The 23,188-nt window shown below is 41.2% G+C and overlaps 1 long non-coding RNA gene across 1 annotated transcript in view; it reads left to right on the top strand.

The window, feature by feature from the left end:
* LOC132649457 (uncharacterized) overlaps nt 1-22,387 on the top strand; it is a 32,492-nt gene extending 10,105 nt beyond the window's left edge. Inside the window, exons 2-3 of the long non-coding RNA XR_009587901.1 lie at nt 9,943-10,013; nt 21,435-22,387. This is a non-coding gene — a long non-coding RNA (uncharacterized LOC132649457). The remainder of the gene's footprint in view (nt 1-9,942; nt 10,014-21,434) is intronic.
* Nucleotides 22,388-23,188: the final 801 nt, after the last annotated feature.

Genomic DNA, 23,188 nt, shown 5'->3' with positions numbered 1-23,188 from the left:
CACCACAGCACATGGTTGGAAGTCAGAGGACAACCTTTGGGAGCTGGTTTTCTCTTTCTGTTACGGACTCCAGGGATCAAACTGGGAACATCAGACTTGGGCAGGGATGCTTTTATCTCTGAGCCATCTCTCTGGCCCATCAAATATCTATCTCTATATCTATCTATACCTGTCTGTCTGTCTATCTAGCTATCTCTATTTCTCCCTGATATGTAATAAATAGTAGGTATTTATTTAATATTAAATATAATTTAAAGACATACAGGATACAGAGATATGCATATGTAGTCTTTAATTGCTCTTGGTCTTCGCCACTCTTGTTCTGTTGGCACCTTATAGCCACAGCTGGTTTGCTGATGGAGAACAGTCACAGCCCCTCTGAAGTTCTCCCTTCTTTGCACCATTCCTCAGTTACCACAGGTAAAGAGTGTTCCCTCTATCTTCTGGGTTTCCCACAGTCCTCGTTCCACTGCCAGTATGTTCAGCTAAGCTGGGACACTGATGGCCTTTGCTCTGAAAAATGACCTCATCAGCTCTTGACGAACCATGCAGCAGTAACTCAGACTCCACAGGGAACCAAACCTCCAAACATATTTTTTTAAGCACACACCCTCCTGCTTTGGTAACACACCCCAGCTCGGGATGGACAGAGCCCCTATTCACGGCCTCAGCCAGGCACCTACGTGCAAAGTATGACAAGCCTCAACCTGCCAGATGGGTTCATAATCTCCCTACCCTCCTGTGTTTGTGTTACTAATTTTCTGGAACTCAGGGCAGCCTTCTTTATCTCTCCCTTTCGCTTTTTATCTTGTGAGATTTGGCCCATTGTTTCATCCTGTCAAGCTATTTTGGGTTCTAAAATATGTGCCCTCCCTCCCACCCAGCTGCCAAGTCATCAAGAAATCATGAGTTGTTCAATCCACTGCCTCAGAGACCCTATCAAAAGGAAGTGACATGTCTTATTCATTGCCTGCTTGCTGTGTGATCTTTCTTCCCTATCCACAGGCTCATAATGACAATTTAGTCCAAAGATTTTTTTTTTTTAAGTATCAATACAAAATTTTCTGCTTTGTGGTCTGTGTACTCTAGATTTCCCATTTCTAAAACCAGGGCATTTTCTGATTCCCCAGTCAGCCTCAGACCACATTTTTAGGAGCTGCAGTTTCTCAGCTATAACTGACAGGCATTTTCAAATGGTATTGCGCAGAGTCAAGAGAAGAGGCTTGATAGTGTTTCTTTTGAAGTAGCTGAAACACAGGTTTTTACAGATAAAAATGACTATGATGCATGTTTTTTTTTTTTAAACTGAGTTTAGAAGTTCCTTTTCCACCATTTTTCTTTTCAGGAAAGGAAAAGTGTTACTTTTTTTTACACAGTTTATTTTTTAATATAACAATGATGTTTCAGAAACCAAAAGTGGTTTTTCAAAATATGTATACACTTATTTATTCCCCTGTGATTGTTTTTCTTCCCCAGAATCCCAATGGTTTTAAAAAATAATAAAAAATATATAATTAGTATCCCAATTTGTATCTGGATAAAAATTCCAGTATAGAAACCATATTTGTAATTTTATATAATCATATAGTTATAATTACATAAAAACATTATCTATGAGTATTTTAAATTTACATTTTAACTCTGGTCAAATTGAGAGACAATAATGACTTCTACAGATCAAAGCTGCAACTTTTAACGGAAAATCCAGTCTCTCCTTAGCGCTGGCTTTAGTTAGCACAAAGGATGGATGTAGTGACATATTTTTCCTGACTGTGTGATGGCTTTTAAAACAGTGTTATGCCTATAGAAAGGATCCCATTTAACCAGCAGTCTTTTCCGTACATCCATTATCAAAAGCTGTGTCATCCTTCCATCTTCTCTATCTTCCATCTTCTAGCACCTATCGCTGCTGCCCTCCTGGACAATTCCATGCACACAGGAACTGTGGCAGAGGCTGCTGCTGAAAGCCAGAGGAAGAACACAGGGTTCAAAGGCTGTAGTGTATTCCACTGTGTGCGTATCCATTCCTTGCTAATGACACTGCAATAATTTCCCAGTTTTTTTTTTTTTAACAGTTGTGAACAATGTTGCTTTACATTTTAAAATACATACCTTCTTTACTGGCACATGAATTTTAGGAGAAAACTTGCTGAGGAAATGGATGCAAGGGGTTAGACTCCGTGAGGTAATGTCAGACCATTCCCTGAGGAGATTAGATCAACGTTCCTTTTACTGAGAGGACTGGGAGCCTATGGATCCTTGCCATGGCAATATTTGAGAACACCAGATTCCCCCCTTTTTGCACACCATCCAGTTATAAATTAGTGCTTATCCCAGTTGGGTCTTACCTTCTCCTGACCACCAATGACACTGAGGACCTCATCATTTGCAAACACAAGTATTTTTCTTCTTCTCCACGGTGCTCTGCTTCAAGGGCCCAATCCTTATCAGAGAAAGTCCCTTTGTGGTAGCCTTGGTTATGGTAACTTTAAAGTTAATTCCAGGTCTAGCAGAAACACGATAGCAACCCCATTTTACCTCGGCACCTAACAACTCTTTCAGGGTCATATTTAAATGGTCGATTGCTTTTGCTGAGTATGGTCACTGTGTTTCATAATCAGACTCAGCAAAACTATTTACAAAATCCCTGCTTTCAGCACCAAATTTTCCCCGAGCACATGAGTGGCCAGCAACAGTCCCAGCTGCATGTGCTTCCTTCACACAGGTGCCTCCTTCAAAGGCAGCCATTGAAGAAGGGGCTTTGCCTTTATGAGGATGTCATAAGAAGTCTTCCATTTGACAGGAAGTCATTGGAACATACAACTGCTATTTGAAAGTCTATAAATACTCTAATCTTTGTTCTTTATGTTTTCAGACTCCAGTGTTGAACACTATTGTCCCAAAGTGAAGCAAAAAAATAAATCCAGAGGCAGGAAGCCCAGAGCCCACTCACAGATACTTGTTGCAACTTAAAGCAAAACCAGAACTTGAAAGACAATGAATGAATGTGGGTGAGAGGGCAGTTGAGTACAGCCTTCACTAACTGCTTCACAAACAAAAAGGCAGTTAAAACTCTACTTGCTGTGTCCAGTAAGAGCCCTAGAAGCTGGGGTTGGAGGAGAAATACATAGTAATAAGGAAGACATGACTTTGGGTTTGGGAGGGTGACTAAGAGAGACTTCTACAAAATTATCACTTTCTCATCTAAAGTAAAAGATTGTTTTAAAACTCCTCTTCTCATTATAACGACAATGAGTGTTGTATAATAATTTATGACAGAAGGAAATGTCCTGCACAGGAAAACTGGATTTGAATTACTGAACCTGAAGGTATAGTCAAAGGGGTAACTGGAGTGATACAGCTTTTCCCAGGGATTTTTGATGCGGGTAGTATCTCCTATCTGATAAAAAGGATCAAGCCCACTCCATGTGGCCTGGTTACTGCAGGAGTCTGCAGCCATACAGATTCAAGTTTGATTGGGAAGGAAGGAAGGAAGGAAGGAAGGAAGGAAGGAAGGAAGGAAGGAAGGAAGGAAGGAAGGAAGGAAGGAAGGAAGGAAGGAAAGAAGGAAGAAGGAAGGAAGGAAGGAAGGAAGGAAGGAAGGAAGGAAGGAAGGAAGGAAGGAAGGAAGTTAGGGAGTCAGTTACAAATGGGAAGCATCTTTCTTCTCTTTATCAAGGAAATTAAGGACCTGTTTCAGGTGGAGACCTAATACCCGAATTGAATACTTTACATTTGTCTGGCCCTTAGATTTTTCCTTCTGCTGTGGTATGATTCAGTAGACTGGACCTTGAGAGACTAACATTAAGCCTGCGGGGAGGCATCTCTTTCTGAAAGTCAGTAACAATTCTTTAGAACTCTGAGTAGGAACTGTAAGTCAATAGTCTTTAGAATTTAAACAAAAGGAGATGGATGATAGCAATAAGGACATGTGTGTTACTCTTTCCTGTAATTTAAAAATTTAAAACGGCCCTGCTTTGAATTAAACATGAACCGTACATGGTAGTGAGGGAGCAGGGTCAGTGTTCAGAGAGCTGAGGAAGGGGTTGAAGCCAGAAAAGAATGAGGTCCTGGAAGAGTACCACACAGGGTGGCAGGTACACGGATGATCGCTGCATTACGAGAAAAGAGAGTATGAATGTGTCACATAAACCATGGAACACATGGCATGATCAAGGGATTGCATTTGATCCATTTGTAGGGACAAAGGTAAAAAGCATCTCTCTTAGATTCTACACTCGGCCGTGAGATGAAGCAGGGCTCAACATCTGGGGATGGAAAACTTGAGGTCCTCTTCCACCTTCAGACAAGAGCTTGATGATGTCATGCAACCTGTGACACGGGTCAGGCCTGCTGTGCTTGGGTCCCCCATCCTCCAGGATGTGTTCTCCATCTCCTTCTTTTCTCAATGCCCATGTAAATAGAAAAAACAAACAAAAATCCACTCTCAGACTGATGCTCAGAAAATGTGGATGAGGTCCCCACCCAGACTACCTCACTACTCTCTCTCTGAGAGCCGGGTGAGCCAGGTTAACAGAGGACCTGGTCTACTAAGGAAAGGTCATAGATCTCTCTCCAGTCCTGACCATGTTTCAATCTCCATGAGGTTCATGCTTAACCAACCCTTTCACTGACCTTGTGAACCAAGCTACAGTTATTATTTCAGAGAGAAGTTAGATGAAAAAAATCCTGGCCAACTTTGCAGTCACTCTTTCTAGAGTGACTAGAATGGACAAATAAGGCCTGTGTTTCAATGGGCATCCTCCTCTCCAAACACTTGCCTTCTACAGCTGCAGAAGAATGCAGAATGGTGACGCTGTGTGCTCTAAACAGCTGTAGCAGCACCAACAAACTACAAAGGGAAAGTTAGTGTCAACAATCTACAAAGGAAAAGTTAGTGTGAGATGTATTTCTGCCTATAAGAACTTGAAATAGTCAGAAAACTATACAAAAAAAAAGTGTGTAAAATTTCCACCATTCCCTAACACAGAAAAGACAAGCTTGTATTAACTTCTGGTTTGGGTTATTTTCTGAATTGACATATATCTTATATTTCTTATTTACCTATGCAACCTCTTCCAGTATTCAGATCACATTGCTTTATATTCTGCTTTCTGTTTTATTTTATTAAAAAAAAAAACCAAATTTACAGGATCCCATTTGTTGTTACTTTTAGAAACATGACTTTCAACAATTGCATTGCATGTCACCATGTGATGCCATCACATTTCATTTATTTCCCTACTATTGAACATTTGCGGTTTTCCCTGTACTAAGACATGATGGATTATGATTGTGCTTAAACATAATTCATTCTGTGTGTCTAATGTTTCCCTTAGGATAACCACTAAGAAATAGAATCTGAATCAAAGGACAAGGTTTTAAGACTTAATATATATATATATATATATATATATATATATATATATATACCAAATCGTCCTTCAGAAAATTGTATCTGTCGCTATCCCTATCAGTATTACCTTCAGTGTCTCACAATACAGGATAGCAATATTTTTATTTCTCCTTATTTGGTGTGGAAAATCAGCATTATATTGGTTTCATTCTTAATTCCTTTAATTATTGAGAAATGACCTTGGAATGTTGACTAGCCACTCGCCCATGTTTAACAGCATCTTCATTTAATATTTTTGTATATTTTTGCTGTTTATTTATGAGGCCCTTTCTGGTAATGACAGTGGCATTGCGTTATGTATGTTGCCCAAAGTATTCAGTACTTCTGCTCATTAAACACCAACTGATATTTTCCCAGACATATACGTTTCCAAGTGTTCTTTTCTTACATTCAAATGTAGTAATCTTCCCTTTAAACTTCCTTTTATTGTCTTAGAAAATTCATTTCCATAACAAGGTCGACTAAATAACAACTTATTCTGTCTCAGTTACTTATTGGTTGCATTAATGCCTACAATTATTTCATTTCATCTCGATTTGTTTTTTATTTAAACATTAAGTAAGAATCCGGTGGTGTTTTCATACAAAGAGCTAACTGCTCTTCTGGCATTGCTTAAAAATTCTTCTCTTTTCAGACTGGCTTGTAGAGTGGAAGAGGGGCTACAGAGCATGGAGGAGCAGCTCTGGACTGAGATAAAGAACAGCCCACCAGTGTGCTGGCATCCTTTTAGATTCCCTGCTGTGGCTCAAGGTCATCTTCAGCCTCCAGCCTCTTGATGTCCTCCTCTCAAAGGCAGGCTGTTCAGTTCAGATCTAGTCATAGAGAAATATTACCCTGACTGTCCAAAATTCACTTCTGAAAAGAAGAAGAAGAAAAAAAAACTGTGTTATGATAGAAACAGGGTTCTTTGTCACACAAAAACAAACGAGAGGCTTCAAAATGCTTAGAGGAGAACAATACAGCTCTCATACCTTACCGTGCTTGCTTTTGAAGCATTTCATGTTTTTTTTTTTTAAAAAGAATTTTTACTGCTGTGATGTTCATGATAGCCACACTATCCAAATCAATATCAAGTGAAAGGCCTAACAGGTCACCCAGGCTCCTGCCTTCTAAAATAGTGCTGTCTAATCAGGCGGCTCTCTGCAGGAAACAGGCCTTCCTACAGCAGGAAGCAGAGGAAAGAGGCCTGGAGACAGAAATCCCAATGGCTTTTTTTATCCCCAAAAAGGACAAAATGGCTCTTCTGGCAACTCCTGACTCAGGAAATCACTGAATTAAGTAGTCAATCTGCAGAGTAATTTAACATGTCGTCTGCTTCCTGGCAACAGATATTTGGAAGCATTTGTATTCTAATTCAACTCCGTCAGCACAAGGTTGCTGTTGCTTCTCTGCAAGAATGTCAAGGTCAGAGGTTTCTCTGCAGTTTCTCCAGGACCTGTTCTTTCAATGACTTCCTCCCCTTGCCAGGCTCCATCAGTCTCATCTACCCTTTGATTTTGGTCTTGGTCAAGCAAATTCATATCCTCAGAACTAAATATAAATTGTGCGTGGGTGGGTGGAGGTATTGCAGTATTTTCTGTGGAAAATAGATTCATGAGTGTGCAAAAGAGTGAAGAGTCACCTGAATGTCTGAGCCTTGTTCTCTCTGAAGCACATACATGGACTTTCCTCGCAATCGTGGAAGAAAGAACCTTCCTTCTTGTTCATCCACATCTGCATTTTAGGAGCCAGCTTAGTCAGTGGCAGCCCTCGCTATTTGCAGAATTTAGAATCAGGCGATAATCAACCTCATGTATCAGGGAGATCAGTGAACACACACCGTGGGTGATAAGAATTGTGTCCATAAACCCTAAGAGCAAAGCATGTATTGCACACAGCAGGACCAAGCCCTGCTGTTCTAACTCCAGCTGTGGATGACTGGATTATGACTACATGAGAACTATGGCTACTTTAGGTTAAGGTGAGGGTGCTTCCAGAGTTTAATGATTCTTTGTGGGGGCCGTCCGTTACTTTGCTGCTGTCTTGGTGGAGACTATGGGTGCAACAACAAATCCCAGAAACAAATGCCCTGATGCAGTGAATGGTGAAAAAGGACAACTAAAGCAATCCACTGCCTAAGCACCAGGTCACAGCTTCCAAAGGTGGGGTCCCACATTTTCCTGAAAAGTTAAGTTCCTTATTGGCCTTGGCTCTTGCCATCCTGAAAGGGAGGCTGTTTCCCAATGTTTTAAGAACCCAGAAGCAGAAAGACACACATGGTATATACTCACTTAAAAGTGGGTATTAGACATACAATATAGGATAAACATACTAAAATCTGTACACCTAAAGAAGCTAAGCAAGAAGGAGGACCCTAGGTAAGATGAGATCAATCCTCACTCAAAAAGGCAAATGGGATGGACATTGGTAAAGGGAAAAAACAGGGAACAGGACATGAGCCTGCCACAGAGGGCCTCTGAAAGATTCTACCCAGCTGTGTATCAAAGCAGATGCTGAGACTTATAGCCAAACTTTGGGCAGAGTGCAGGGAATCTTATGAAAGAAGGGGGAAAGAGAAAGACCTGGAGAGGATAGGAGCTCTACAAGGAGAGCAACAGAACCAAAAAATCAGGGCAAAAGAATCTTTTCTGAGACTGATACTCCAACCAAGGACCGTGCATGGAGATAACCTAGAACCCCTGCACAGATGTAGCCCATGACAACTCAGTGTCCAAGTGGGTGCCCTAATAAGGGGAGCAGGGACTGTCTCTGACATGAACTCAGTGGCTAACTCTTTGATCACCTCCCTTTAAGGAGGAGGAGCCTTACAAGTCACAGAGGAAGACAATGAAGCCATTCCTGACGAGACCTGATAGGCTAGGGTCAGAAGGAAGGGGAGGAGCATGGACTATCAATGGACTAGGGGAGGGGCATGGGAAGAGAAGAAGGAGGGAGGGTAAGATTGGGAAGGGATCAGGGAGAGGGTTACAGCTGAGATACAAAGTGAATAAACTATAATTAATAAAAAATTAATTTTAAAAATAGAATAGGCATAATGAGACTAAGCCTCATTGCTACAGGTCATAGAGGTGCTCACAGATGGGGTTGATTAAGTGCAGCCCTCAGCCCTAAGCCACCTATCATGCTGTCTTCCCTGTCCTGCTCCCATCACTCTGTGTACCCCTTATACCCCTGATGAATATGCTGGAGATGAAAAGATCTAACTTTGTTAAAAGAATCAGAAGAAATAACACTTGCAGCATCTAGGAGACTGCTTTGCAGAAATGCATTGTTATTCTGATAGTAGCTCTGTGCCACTTTCTGTTCCTAGATGTGGTGTTTATCTGTGCCAGGGATATGGAGCTCAGACAGCATATAAGTGAACTGTCACTTCACATGCCACCTGTGAAAAGACTTGTCTTATTTTAATGTGTTTCAGCTACATTTTGAGGTTTTGTATGCCATGAGCTCTCCCAGATACCCACTCTGCATTTAGATCTGCTAACCTTAACTTATACTTCAAGGGTCTCACATAAAATCCATGTATTCTCAGACATGGTCACATTTTTGAAAGGAGAAGCTTGGCCCACAAGCCAGATCACAGGTACTCAAGAATGGATTCCAATCCACAGGTGAACACTAAATTAGGAGACCATCAGCTACAGGACACAGCTGCGTGACCCCACCTTGGTTCTCCTCCCTTTTTCTGTAATCTTACCCAGCAGAGGGATGAGAACACAGGAGCCCTTCCGGAAACATGAATAAAACATGAAGATTGCTTATGTGTGATTATAGGCAATTTGATATTCAAATTCACTAATGGGGATATTCATCAGGGGAAGTATCCCTCAAACCTTCCCATTAAGAACTAAATTCCAATGTTTAGCATTTCAAAACTACATAATTTGAATACATTTTGAGCCAGCCAATGGAAAATTGTATTGACTCCACATGTATCCAGTTTATAATTCCTTTACTTTTTTCCAGATACTAGCTAATGGCCTCCTTTTCTTTCTCTGGTGGAAAAGTAGATTGTTTCTGAAGGGTGGAGGGAAAGCGGAGGAAAGAGTGTTACCAGAGACTATGTAATTCACTCAGGACTGTGAGACGGTATTGGAGATTGTGATAGATTAGGAAAATCTTTGCTTCACAAATATCTTCCACAACATCAGAGATTAGCACAGGGCTATATAACAAGCTAATCCCCTCCTCTCTAAAAGTTTGGATCATATTATGAGCTTTTATAATACACTATAATATCACTAGGTGTGGTGGCACATGCCTGTATTCCAAAGACTCTGGAGGATTAAAGAGGATCATGTCGCACTGTGAGATACCTGCTTAAAAAAAAAAAAAAGGAAGAAGAAGAAAAAGGAGGAGGAGAAAAGGCATTTCTGTAAAGTGCAGAACTTACATAAAAATAACTTTATCCTCAGGGGCTATCCCCTTTCATTTTGACACACTTTAGTGGAGGTCAGAATGCCTGGGCTTGGGCCAGACCTTTGGATCACTGAATTCCGCCTCACATATTGCATTTTAACTTCTAGAATCCCATCACCTCCCATTCTGTGGGACCTGGAGTTAACAATGACGCCTATGGCATCACCGTGAAGATGAAGTAAGTACTAACTAATATGTAAAGCATGGAGTCCCGAAAAAATGCACTAAATACGCAGTAACCCCTTATTTTGTTTTAGCTGTTGTTATTATTTGGGTAATGGATGTCAAATAATGAGCTTTAGTTTTAACTTCACTACTACATCATTTAAAAGCAATCAAAATAAAAGATATGAACATACTAATATCTTTACCTTTCTTTCTGTTTACTTTTTAGCAACTGTGGTTGCGTTTTATCACATCAATCTAATTTCCTTTAAGAAAGGCTGGTAGACAGCATCCCCCACCAAGGAAAGACACAATTCCCACAGTCTCCGTGGGCCTTGGTTGATCTTTGTATAGTTTACACTCACTTAAAGACGTGCTTAACAGCTACCAGCCAGTATCAAGGGAGACCTGGGCTCCTACAGGGCCCTGTGGAATTCTTGGCAAGGAATGATTTCCAGGAGAATCCACAGTGCATCTTAGTGCTGAACAACATAGAGCCCATGAGTTTGTGTAAACCTTGCAAGGCCCCTGGAAATGAGTGTCAGAGGCTATATCTATGCTCTCTGTCCTTCACATCCTCTCTGCTTAAAAGAAGACTTCCTATAATTGATATTATATATTGCTCATGCTAAAAATAAACATTTTGAAATTTTTTAAAATATGTTTGCTTTGTGGGTCCTCCCACACTGAGATAGAAGTAGACATATTTCTATATAAAGAAGATGCCATTCCTCTTCAGCAGTCATAGGGAAGACAAGGCAAACTGATGGCTCCTGTGTAAGCTTTATCGATGATTTTTGTTGTTGTTGTTCATGTTTGTGTTTTCAGTCAGGGTTCTACATGGTCCAGACTGTCCTCAAACTCATGCTGAGTAGCCAAGGCTAGCCTTAAACTCCTACTCCTCTTTCCTCTACCTTGGGATTACAGGCACACCCCACCACACCCAGCTTCAATATTTAGCGACAGTTTGTTCAGGTTTTCATTCTTGTGAAAACCCACTTTACAGCCATTCCACCCTCTCTACGGACTAAAATCTAAGTACCTGATATTTACAGTAAGTGCTCTGTGCTGGCACTATTCAAGTTGCTTTATTGCATTAAATTATTTAATTGCTACCAGAGTTTACGATCACTGTTGTCCCTATTTTTCCAAAAGACAGAAAACTTTAGATACTTCAAATAAGGTGATTAGATCCAAACCAAAAATGTCTGGTTCCAAAATGCTTAGTCTCAAACCAGTTATCTATACTTGTTTTATAAGCCCCAAATAAAAGTTGGTATCTTTTCATTTGGGGACAACTCACACCTTACTTTTAATACATAAAATGTTAATGAATGGCAAAGCAGCATAGAACTGTAATCCCAGCTTTCAGGAGGCCAAGGCAGGAAAGGGACAAATTTGATGCTACCCTGGGCTACCCAGTGAGAGTTTGTCTCAAAAAAATACAGAAGAAAAGCAAAGAAGAGAGAGAGAAGAGAGGGGGAAATTAAAGCCTCTCTTAATGAAAAGTTTTGATCATACATTCCAGGAACATAATTTATTAAATTATATGAATTATTGAACAATATGAATCTAATATCTAAGTCTCTGCCACATCAATCAATCCACAAAACTTTATTTTAATAAAGTATGTGTGTACATGTGTGTGTGTGGACCTGCGCACGCACATCATGTGTTTAAAGATGTCTGCCTATACGTTTTCTTTACAGAAAATATTTTTCTTTAGCACAACCCTTACCACCAACAGTACAGAAACCCATGTGAAGGGTCATTGTGCTGGCCCTTGCATGAAATGGCATTCCTCATAGTTACAGTACACTAAATTACTGAGTTGGTTGCTTAGGGAGCTAGTTCTACATAATTATTGCAGAAATCAGAAGTGCAATGGATAGCACGTGAGAATAAGACCACTGATTAACTTATAGTGCATAAAAGAAGACATTCATTGGTGAAGAGCTGTGATCCAGGACTTGAAATAACCGGGCAGTCTATTTATAGGCACTGAAGTCTCCCACTTGCCTCGGAGGTTAGGGCTTCCCTTTGAGTTGAAGTAAACAGAGTTTCCTCCCAAGTCTCTGTTTATGTGTCTGCTTGTCCACCCTGTGCCAGTCCCTGGCGCTACCTTTTTTTCTGTGGCTGCTCCCTCATCCTGTTTATTGGCTACAGAGGATGACCATAGATGGATAATTGTTTAACTCACCAAAGCTTTGGAAGGACCAGATGGTTTTTCTTTGCTCCAAGGAGATTTACTCTTGTGTTAGATCTTCAGCTAGACAGTTCATTTCTAACTGCCCTTACTTAACATTCATTGGCCCGTGCACATTTCACCACTATTTTAATAACTTCAACCCTCTTCAAAGGATGAATTCTACTGTGAGCTGGGGGCAAAGAATCCTTTTGTTTTCCACCATGAGTTTCCTTATATTTGTCTGAGAGTATTTTTTAAATAAACAAATAGCTACTTGGGCCCCACACCAAACCAATTTCACTAGGATCTCTTTTTTTTAAAAAAGTCCCCCTTTGATTCCAGAGAACAGCTTCATGTGGAAAGAAAAAGCTCATGTCATTATTCATTACAAGCAGCCAACCAAATAAGTGTTTCTAGGTATGAATGACTGAGCACCCAATAATTTTTAATAAAACCTTCTGAGCAAGTTTAGTTGATGTGAAATAGGCCATGTTGGCTGTGTATGAAAGACAATGACTTGGAATAAAGGATTGCAATTGTGTCACTGCACATTTGTCTTCCCCCTCATCTGAACCTCCTGGTAGCCTAGACCCTTTAAAGAACGGGACAAGCAAACCAATGGCCAGCTTCCAGAGCCTTCTCAGCATAAGGGGAAAAAACTGGGTTATGACTCTTGCCATGGAACTCAACTTGAAAGGAAAGAATTGGGACAACCCCTTGAGTTTTTGAGTTTTTGAGTTGTCTTTGAGTCAAAGACAACTCCCCTCTAGAGATCAAAAGGCAGCCTTGAAAAGAACCCACAGAATGTCTTCAATGTGAGCAAAAGGAGATCAGAGATGAGTGCCCTGAGGTCCTGTTTCTTGAGCTCCTTCCCACCCACCAGGATATCAAACAGGGAAGTTGTAACATTGCTGAAAATCAATTTAGTGCTCACAAAGAGCGAAGCAGCCACAAGCACACAAGTGGGGCTCTGCATGGACTCCACAACCCTGGTTTGGAATCCTGCCATAGGTTGTCAACAATTTCATGGAAGAGCAGCACCAGACAAGGCATCTTAGTGGCCATGATGGAACTACAAAAACAAGGGCATTCCAAAACAATGTCTAAACACACAAACATGGAATCCCTATGCCCCAAACCCTGGCTGATCTGAAGATTGCTACTAACTTTCATTCACAAAATTAGCCTTTATCTAGCTGCCCTTCTTCTGCAATCCAGGAATTAATCCTGTTTCTACAGTCTGTCTAATTTAGAGTACAGCTGTACTTCCTTAAGTTCTTTCTCTCCTACGTCATCTAACACAAGTCCAAATCCTGCAGCCCTTTTCAACACCCTTGACTCTCCTTTGGCTCTTGTTCTTCCTCACTGTGGTGAGTTATAAACTGACCTTGCTCAACTACAGGTTTGTTCCCAGTGGCCTCCACCTAGAAGGCATTGACAACAATGTTTTCACTGAACATGAGGTAGAGGCCCCTTCAGAAGCAGAAGTTACAGAAGGGTGCCCTGCTTTTGAGAAGTTGGAGTGGAGCATGATCATTGAGCTCTGAATGACACTCACAGAAAAGCACAAAACCATTCTTGAAAATTGCCATCACGTGTCACAATGAAACCCATTATCATGCACAATATGTGTTAACAAAAAGAGCTAGAAAGGACAAAGTAGGGTGATGTATGTACGGAAATGCCATAACAAAAGCCATTACTTCGGATGCTAACAAGAATCAATTTTAAAATGGCAACAGAGAAACTTGCTATGAAGAAGATAGGACGTGTGCAACCCTTTGAGACGGGGACCTAACTGGACGAGGTAAAGAGGGAGACTAATGGCGTGTGAATACGCCGTAAAGGAATCTGATATTTGACAAGCTAATCCAAAAATGAAACCAAAGAAGTTGACTAGGTGTGCCCTGGGTGGGTGGATGAAGGTGTTTCCAGGAGCTAGCGGTTCTTAGACAAGAACCCAGCACCGCGGGAGACTACCTCCTTACAAGTTGTCGGACTATCCACCAACGTCTAGATGAAAAAAACCCAGTTGCTTAAGATGCCACAAATCTTGGTCACAAGACAGCCAGAACTGGGCTGGAAGTGTCCCTTCCAGAGGGTGGCTAATCCCTGTATTACCGGAAGCGCTATGCAGGCTCCTTGGGGAAGGATTGTCAGCCTTAGCTTCCTTTGGGTGTGGACCCTACTCTACACTACCAATCAAATAGACAGGATAAGGCTGCTGCTACAATAGTGATGATTCAGTTGTGGAAGAAACCACTTGATAAAATTTTGGATTTGTTGCTCATGTCAGAGGAAGATTCAAATTCATATCTGGTCCTATAAATTGGTTCTGAATTACCTGGGAGCTATAGGTCTCAGGCCTAAGCAGACAAGTAGCTGCTGTTGTTTTGCTAAGTGAACATTATGTGAACTGTCACGTTTCTCTCTAGCTAACAGCTCATGCCCTGAGAACAGTGCTGTCACCAGCATTGGTCAGAGAACCATTTACAGCCTTCACATGCCTAACTCTGCTCCCGTGCATAGTCACAGCCATATTTGGGAAAGAAATCCATTTTTTTCATTTCAAGGCTCTTCATCTCAGTCCATGTACCTTGGCAGACATGCACTCATACACACAGGCTGGGCAGCAAACGCTGCTAGGTAAATTAGGTATTTGCAGTGCCAAATACACTTTCCCCACACAGAGTGTGCTACAGGGGGCAGTCCTTTATCAAGCCCAGAGAGTAAATGGCTGCGGACCCACGATCACAATGAACAGATATGGACCCACTAAGCCTCTAACACTGCTGCTATGACAGAGGGAATAGCGTAAGAAAAGATCCTGGGTCCTGGATCATGCTCTGCTTAGCAGGCATGTAGACTCCTCTCCGTTTCCGGGTACTAGGGCCCAGGCGTTCCAAGGAGAGTCAACACGTTCTCCAAGGGAGTCCAGACGAGGAGGTGGGCAGCTGAGGGTTATCCAGAAGGGGCGCGTTCACCTGGGAGTGATGCTCACTCGGAGTGAGGCAAAGGGACAGGAGTGATAGTATGCACAAGTCAGCTGTGTGCCTGCTCTAGCTCTATGAGTGCTCTCCGTGCTAATGGTCTCAGAAGACCGCACGCTGAAAAGACCTGCCCCGGAGGAGGAGATGCCAGCTATTAGCAGACAAACATCAGTCTCTTGACTCCACGCATGTAATCCCAACTAATTACAAGCATTTTCATTACAAGAACATTTATTCAAATATGGATGTTATTCAAGGACAACTAGACTCTATAAGAGAAAGTTAAACATAAACGTTTTTTCCTGAAAGCACATCGCCCTGGGGATAGAGAAATAGGAACACCTGGTGGCCTTATAAAGCCTAGTAGATGTTTCTTTTAGTAGCAGTCAGAAGGCAAACTGGAATGTATACATTATTGCCATCTTTGGCCTGAGGAAAAGGTAAACCCCTGCACACTCTTCTACTCTTCACTGACTTGTTCCGAATTCTTCTTCTACTCTGACTTCACTCTATTTAAGACAAAAACAGAAAACAAAAGCTATCCCTAAGCTATGCCAAGCTTGCGAGTGATTTCCAGTGGAAATGCTTCTTGTTCTCTTGCTCACTCAGGAAGCCACAGCAAACCAGGTCGGACAGCTGACCTCAACAGGGCTCCCTACCCCCACCCCCATTCTGAATGACAGAGAGGAAAAAATGACTTATGATCAAATAGGAGCGTTTGATTTCATTTTTTCCCACAACACTCTCTGTGGCTGTTCCTGCATCAGGGCAGTCTGCCACTGACGGGAAGAGATAGTCAAGGATAATGGTTATTCTTTCCCTTGGGTGTTTCATCAGAGGAGAAATGTGAAAATTAGATAAAAATTAGACATATTTTAGTTTGAGGTGCCCATGGGTTGTGCAGGTTGTTAAGCATTTGCAAATGGATGCCTCGGCTTCAAAGAAGGGGACAAATGACAAAGTCGGTGCGGGCACCCACCTCTAAGAGAGAGGATGAAGGGAAGAGCCTCAGTGTCCATCTTTGGGGCCAATGCTTCTCAGATTTGACTGTGAAAGGGGGTCCACTGAGGGGGCTTCAGTGCAGAGTGCCCACTGTGGGTTATTCAGCCTGGGTTCTCAGGTCTGGAGAGGAGTCGGACTTCCGCATTTATAGTGAGAGCTCAGTGGCCCGTGCTGACGGTTGTTCCTGGACAACACTTAGAGAAAGCTGCAAGGATTCTGAAGACAGTAAATGCAGAAAAAGGAAAAAGGGATCTGAAAAAAGATTTTGAAATACCACAGACGGCTGGGAACCTGGGACATGAACGCTAAAGGAAGAGAAAGTTAAATGAGGGCGTGCATGCTTCAAAGGAGAGAGAACTAGAAGGAATGTTGAGCTTGTCAATGGAAAAGGCCACACGATGACCTCTGTAGACTCAGTTAAAAAGCCTGAAGGCAGACTTAGGGCTAAGGGATAAGGATAGTGAATGTGGATTTGTCTGTCTTCCAGTAGACACTCTGGCAGGGCCCCTGCATCTCCTCAGAGGCCCCTGAAAGCAAAGAAGAGAGTGGGCTCCCGTTGCTGAGGCCGTACACCATGGTGCTCTGCAACTGTAAAGAGAGAGAGGCTTAAGCCAAAAAATGACAGAAAACGTAAAGACTCAAAGACAAAAATGTACAATGAATGTTTTTGCTACTAAAACCTGTGTATTGTATTCATAAAATTGTAGCTAACTGTTGTGCACACATAGCAAATGGTGGCAATGTGTAAAAGCAATAATAGTTGTATTATTGTGGAACAAATGATATGTTCTTAAAAGAAAGAAATCACATCTCTGTATCTACATTTATATCTGTATGGATATTGTCCATTTTATGAATACTGAACAGCTGCCGAGAAAAGCAGAGTTACTCTTCCCAAGGATGAATGCCCTGACTGGTTATCCAATACCAAGTGGCCAGACCTAGAAACACACATGCAGACCACACTGACTGAACTCAGCATGTTGTATTTCTGTTTATTCATTTCTATGTCTATGTAACAGCAATAGCTAAAAAAGAAGGGCTGTGAATTTGGGAAGGGAGGGGCAGAGATGGGAAGGTTTAAAAGGTAAGAGAGAAATGATATAATTATATTTCAATTAAATTTAAAAACAAATAATCCATATTTGTAATAAAGAAAAAAAAACTTTGGTATATAGTAAAAAAATACAAAAATATTTAAAACGCTTTTTAACTACTTGATAAAAAAAAGTATCTCATGGTATTTTTCCTTTCCCAAATAAACATGGCAACACTTTGATGCTTAACATATTCTATGATGATATATATTTAGGCATGTTTATTTCACATAATATTGTTTCCTTTCTCTATTCATTGCAAAGAAAATAAAGTTAAAGATTTTTTTTTTCTGTTTGTAAAAGAATGAATGTTCCTGCTTGATAAATGCAGAAAACTAGCATAACAATTTACTCTTGGAATCCTTCCCCAGTTCCTCCATTCATTAAAATATAACACATTTCTGATTTTCTCCTACTTCTAAAGCTACATTTAGATATCAATTAGTAAGCCACAGAAATCTGGAAAATTGGTTTTAAATGCCTATGGGGGGGGCGTTTGGTGCTATTGTATTAACTATGTAACTATTTCTAAGCCAACATAATGATACAAAGATATCTTTCTGGCTTTTATCTGGAAGTAAATTATTTAAGCACTTTTAGTATTTGTAGATTCATTTCCTTAATTGTGGCTAGTTTAACTAGGGCTGCTAAATATCTCTAGCAACTTTGTTCTGTTAAACTGCAAAGCCTAAAGACAACAATGTTCCTGAGATTCTAAATCCCTTTAATAGAATAAGTGCCATCTTTGCTTTCTGTGCAGTTGTTCCCTGTGTCCTGGCTACTGCCATTGTTATCTGTAATGTCCCATTAACCACAAGGAAATGTCAAACAGAAGTCTCCACCTTAGATTATGCTCTGATCCAAGTTTTTGCTTAGAATATTGTGCTAAGTGATAGTTTGTGTCTATCATGAATAAAAAAAAAAAAAAAAAAAAGATTACAAAGAGACTAATAGCTCTGAAGTGGACTTTCTCCTACCATGACCTTACCTGAATTGAGTGTTACCAGTTATTGAATATTTATAGATTGGAAAATGAATGATGGCATATGCTAATACCTTTAACTAATTAACCCATGAATTATTGACCTCTACACCCAGAATCTAACCTCTGACATACATTCTGCCTGCCACCTTTTTCTAGCAGGCCCAGTTAGACCCTCTCAAACCTTCATTCTCTCTTCTCTCCCAGCTACCCTGGAGCAGTATTTAAGACTAATAATATCCCTGTGACTCCTTCGATCAATCCCAAGGCATTGCTCCAAAACTTTTCCTCCTCTACTGAATCTGTTTTCCTGGCTTCTGCTTGCGGAGGTACAGACTTTTCAGTACATGGAGACTGCATGCCTCCTTAGCTTCAGATACCGTGAGCTGGGGAGAAGGGCGAGCTTTAAATCTATGTAGAAGTGGACTAAAGAACTTCCAGCCACCCTGCAACAATGCTTGGTTATAACAGAAAATGAAAAGTTTTCACTAGAATATCATACTTGTCTTTCTGTCTATAGACCTATGCCTGAGACACAGCAAAGAAACAAACAGAAAAAAAAAAAAAAAAACACAAACCATTCCACCAAGAGTTCAACAGTATTGTTTTTTGTTTTTTTTTTTTTTTTTCAAACCTGCTTAACAGATCAGAGTTATAAGCAAAGGAACAGGTTATGATCTATTCAAAAGGCCATGATAAATTTCTATATAGTGAGCAGGTCAGAAACAGTAGGATTTTATCCCATAGAGTTTGTTGGCTGGCATCTATGACCAGGATGCCAAAGAGATTGCAATCTTATGAGGGACTTCTTTCCTATTTACCGACCACTATTGTCTCATTGGTAGCCTCACCTGGCGGAAAGCGTTAGCTAACCATTTCGCCTTTTCTCAGGTACCAATTTCATTTACAAAGACTGTGCCTTCACAGGGTCACACTGGGATTAGGGTTTCAGTAGGCAAAGTCATTGACATTGACATTGAGACATTAAGACATCTAGACGGTAAGAGTTACTGTCTGATGCATCACAAGATTGCTCACAGGACTCAGCAAAGGAGATCCCCAGCGGGAAGACATCAATAGCTTGAAAACATAGAGTTGGAGTGGAAGTTTCTGGTTTCTTTGGAAGCTCAGTTGTGTCATGTGAATATGTTTTGTTTTGTTTTGTTTTGTTTTGTTTTTGTTTTGGCCCCAAGTATGGGGTGTGGGAATGTTTGTCCCCTGCAGAAAACAGTCCCCCTGAGAGGGCGCATGATGTTGATCAGATTATAGCTACCTCTGTGAGCTGCAAAACATCCTTTCGAGACTTTGAGGAGGGTAAAATAGAAGCCCGCAGATGGTGAGACAAAGTTTTCTGCATCTCTGTGCTTTTGCATTGTGATCGTTTTCATCCCTCCCTGGTCTTCACAGAGAGAAATGCTTTGGAGAACTGCTCGGGCTGCTTTGGTGGAGTTTCACTGCTTTGGTGGAGTTTTGCCACTTTGGCAGACTCATGCCATTTGGGCAGAGCCTAGCTGCTTCTACTGAGTCGTTCCACTTTGCGGATGGTGTTGCTGTTGCTGCTTTGCTAGACTGCTCCTATTCTGACAACTGAGTTTGGTAATTCCCAAAGAACCCATCAACCCTTATCAGCAAGAAGTAAATAAAAAAGGTCTATAGCCTTTTTGCTACTAATCTCCTACTTAAGGTTGGGGTGCGGGGGGGGGGGGACAGTGGATTGGAAGGACAGTAAAGGAGTTAAAGAACTTTAAACAAAGTAGGTGTTTGACAAATCTAAGCCTACAAAGAGTAACTGAAGGCCATGCAATACCAGGGCAGTGGCACTTAGGAAATACGGAGCTACACAGCACAACCATGTTGCAACAGAAAAAGAGGCCAAAATCAAGGAAGGTACATGGAAGCTGAGTACAATCGATACTCCTGCCCTTGGGGACAACCAGAAATAACTGTGAGGACAGGCATCAATTTCACAAATGTCCAAAGAGAAGAAAAGCCAGCAAAACATGTCTCAGTTCCACTAGGAATGATTTCCACCCAGTGCAATTGATACATTTGATAAGTAAGATTCTCTCAGTGACTATAATGTAGATAGATATTCATTTCAGTGTCTTGAGATTCTAAGTACATTAAATTTCCATTTTGAAAAAACAATGCTAATGACAACTTGCTGTTGTATAAAAAATTAAAACAAAGCAAAGGTATCAAAAAAAAAAAAGAATTCACCAATTGCGAGGGAAAAGCTGAAGGTTCAGAATTTCGAGATCATCCTTGGCTACACAAGGCCAAGTTCAAGGCCAGCTTGGGATATACAGGACTCTGTCTCATTAAATGAATGAATGAATGAATGGATGAATGAATAAATAAATAAATAAATAAGGTGGTAGACTAAATAATAATAAAAATTCTCACTATTTCATTTGCAGCTGTACAAACGTCCAGACACCTGCTGTTCTGTGCAGTAGGGTGTTTGAGGGAAGGTGGGCCTGAGTGCTGCATGGCTGGTCTCTAACACAGTAGTTCTCACCCTTCCTAAAGCTGCGACCCCTACGCTGAGGTGACCCCAACCATAACATTATTCTGTTGCTACTTCATAACCGTAATTTTGCTACTGTTATGAATCAAAGAGTAACCATCCGCTGTGCAGGGTATCTGAATATGCAATACTGTGAAAGGGCTGTCTGACCCCCTAAAGGGGTCGCAACTCCCGGGTTGAGAAGCACTTGTAAAAAGGGAGCTTTTCATTGAAGTTCATAATGATCCGTTCTCTTGGTTACTACGAAGAAAACAGAATACAACGAGGTGATGAGAGCCTTTCCAGATGAAACAGGGAAAATGTTCTTCCTAAGTGCTTGAAATACATTACAGACGTGGTCAGGAATGGTGTGAATAAGGTCCCAGGTCTCATTACCAGTTGTAGCATTCGCTTCTCACTCTGAATTGTTGTAAGGAGACAGGAGACAGTCAGCTGTTTACTCCCGTGACTTACTGCTCTCATTGGGACCAGTTTCCCCGGGGCAGTATTTCTAGAACAGTGGACACAGAAGCTCTCTGAAGTGCCGACTCAGTTCTCATCAACACGACGGGACACTGAGCACTGACTAGGGTTACATGTGACGATGCCCAGAAATTGCCAAATTCTTTGTGCAACTTCTAATTTGACATTCCTCTATCTTTACAGATGTTGACGTATTTTCAGTTCCTTCTTCAGCTTATTTGGCTCTTAGAATTGATGTGTACAACTTTCTCATTAACGGGGGAAACAGACATAAAAACAAGAAATTCAAATGAATCCTTAGCTAAGGATGGTGTATGTAGTTTTACCAGCTCTTTGGTTCAGAACCTTTCATCAATTGAATAATAAATGAATGCATCATTTATAAGACCGGTAATCTGTGACCTATATCCGGGAAAACTTCAAATAGAGTATTTAGGGTGGTTTTCCAGGAAAGCAGTATGATGAACAGTTTCTCTGAAGATCTAGGCAAAGAGGGCGGCTGGACCAGACTCTCAGGGGTCAGACATGGAGACGACCCGGGACACTCAGCATATTACGCAGGTCCTCATTGTTAGACCCTTCCTGTCCATCACTTTAAATCCTTGGGTTTTGGCTACTTCCCTAATGCAGCCCATTCTTCCAACAGCAAGGATGGAATAACCCAAAGGCAAACACAGATACAATGATGGACATCCTGGCGGCAGCCAGGCCGGGTTAGGCTCAGTCAAGCCATTTAAGTCTCGGTGAAGATTTATTTTAATGCTCAATAACATATTCACCAAGTGAACAGGAAGCAGGCAAGTTCATCTTGAGTTCAGCTTTCGCCCCACCTCTTCTCTCTGCCTTTCAGTTTGAGACAGGCTGCAAGACTTCAACTGAATTTCACATTGTGCCAACTCGCCCCAAAACATGGAAGCCAAGTCAGGGTTCCTCTGCGTCTAATGCCAGGAGCTCTAATCACAGCAAATCCTGTCCCTGGGGTCTGTAATCTCACTGGCTTCTTTCACTGCCTTTCCCAGATGGCAGGGAGGTGGAGAGCACAGGACCCACAGGCTGGGTATGCTCATCCCGCTCTCAGTGACAAAAAGTCCTAAGGGACAGTGTGACACCAAAAGCAGATGGGAGTCAGAGTTTTAGTCATCACCCATATTTTTCTACTTTTTTTTTTTTTTTTTTTTTTTTTGGCAAGCCGAGCCAACTGATGATATTTGAAGCGGATGTCAGCGGCCAGCTGAGTCCTCATGTTAAAGGAAATGAGTATCCGTGTATAATCTGGTGAAGAAGGCTCTCAGTCCAGGAGCAGTGATGGAACTGGACACAACAAATGTCAGGCCAGATCTCACGGGTCATAAATAGAAATGACAGCACAGAATAAGGAAGACAGCTGACATTTACTCCTGAGACCATCTCAGCATTTCCAGGTCTCCTCATAAATAAAGAGACTTCAGAGGTCGAATAAATTTGAGGAGAACTAGGAACAAACTGGAATCAAGTTCTTCTCACAGGATTTCTCAGGCTCCTTAGTCCACTAATTTACACTGCAAATCTCAAAGAAGCCATGTCATTGGCACTCACATTCATCATCTGGTTAGCTCATTGTTCACTTGTTTAAATTAACTATTACGTACTGTTGGATACTTACATTTGAATTTTTTTTCTCTCTCTCTCTCTTTTTTTTTTTTTTGCTATTAATGTTGTAACAAATACAGCTGTACAGATTTGCATATTTCTGAGGATGCTTTTTTGATGAGTCCCTAAAAATAAGAACTGGTAAGCCAGAGTACATGCATTTTTTTTTAAGTTCGCTAGATATTCTTAGACTGTGTCTTCAGAAGGATTATGCTAAATTGCATCAGAAACAACCAAGTTTAAGCAGGCTTGATTTCTCTCCCTAGAAACCTTGCTGTTTCTGGACTTCACACTGTCCCAGTGGGAAG

This window comes from Meriones unguiculatus, chromosome 20 (assembly GCF_030254825.1).
Source record: "Meriones unguiculatus strain TT.TT164.6M chromosome 20, Bangor_MerUng_6.1, whole genome shotgun sequence".
Taxonomy (NCBI): Eukaryota; Metazoa; Chordata; class Mammalia; order Rodentia; family Muridae; genus Meriones; species Meriones unguiculatus.
Note: the sequence above shows the minus strand (reverse complement) of the source record. Positions and strands in the feature narration are given on the sequence as shown.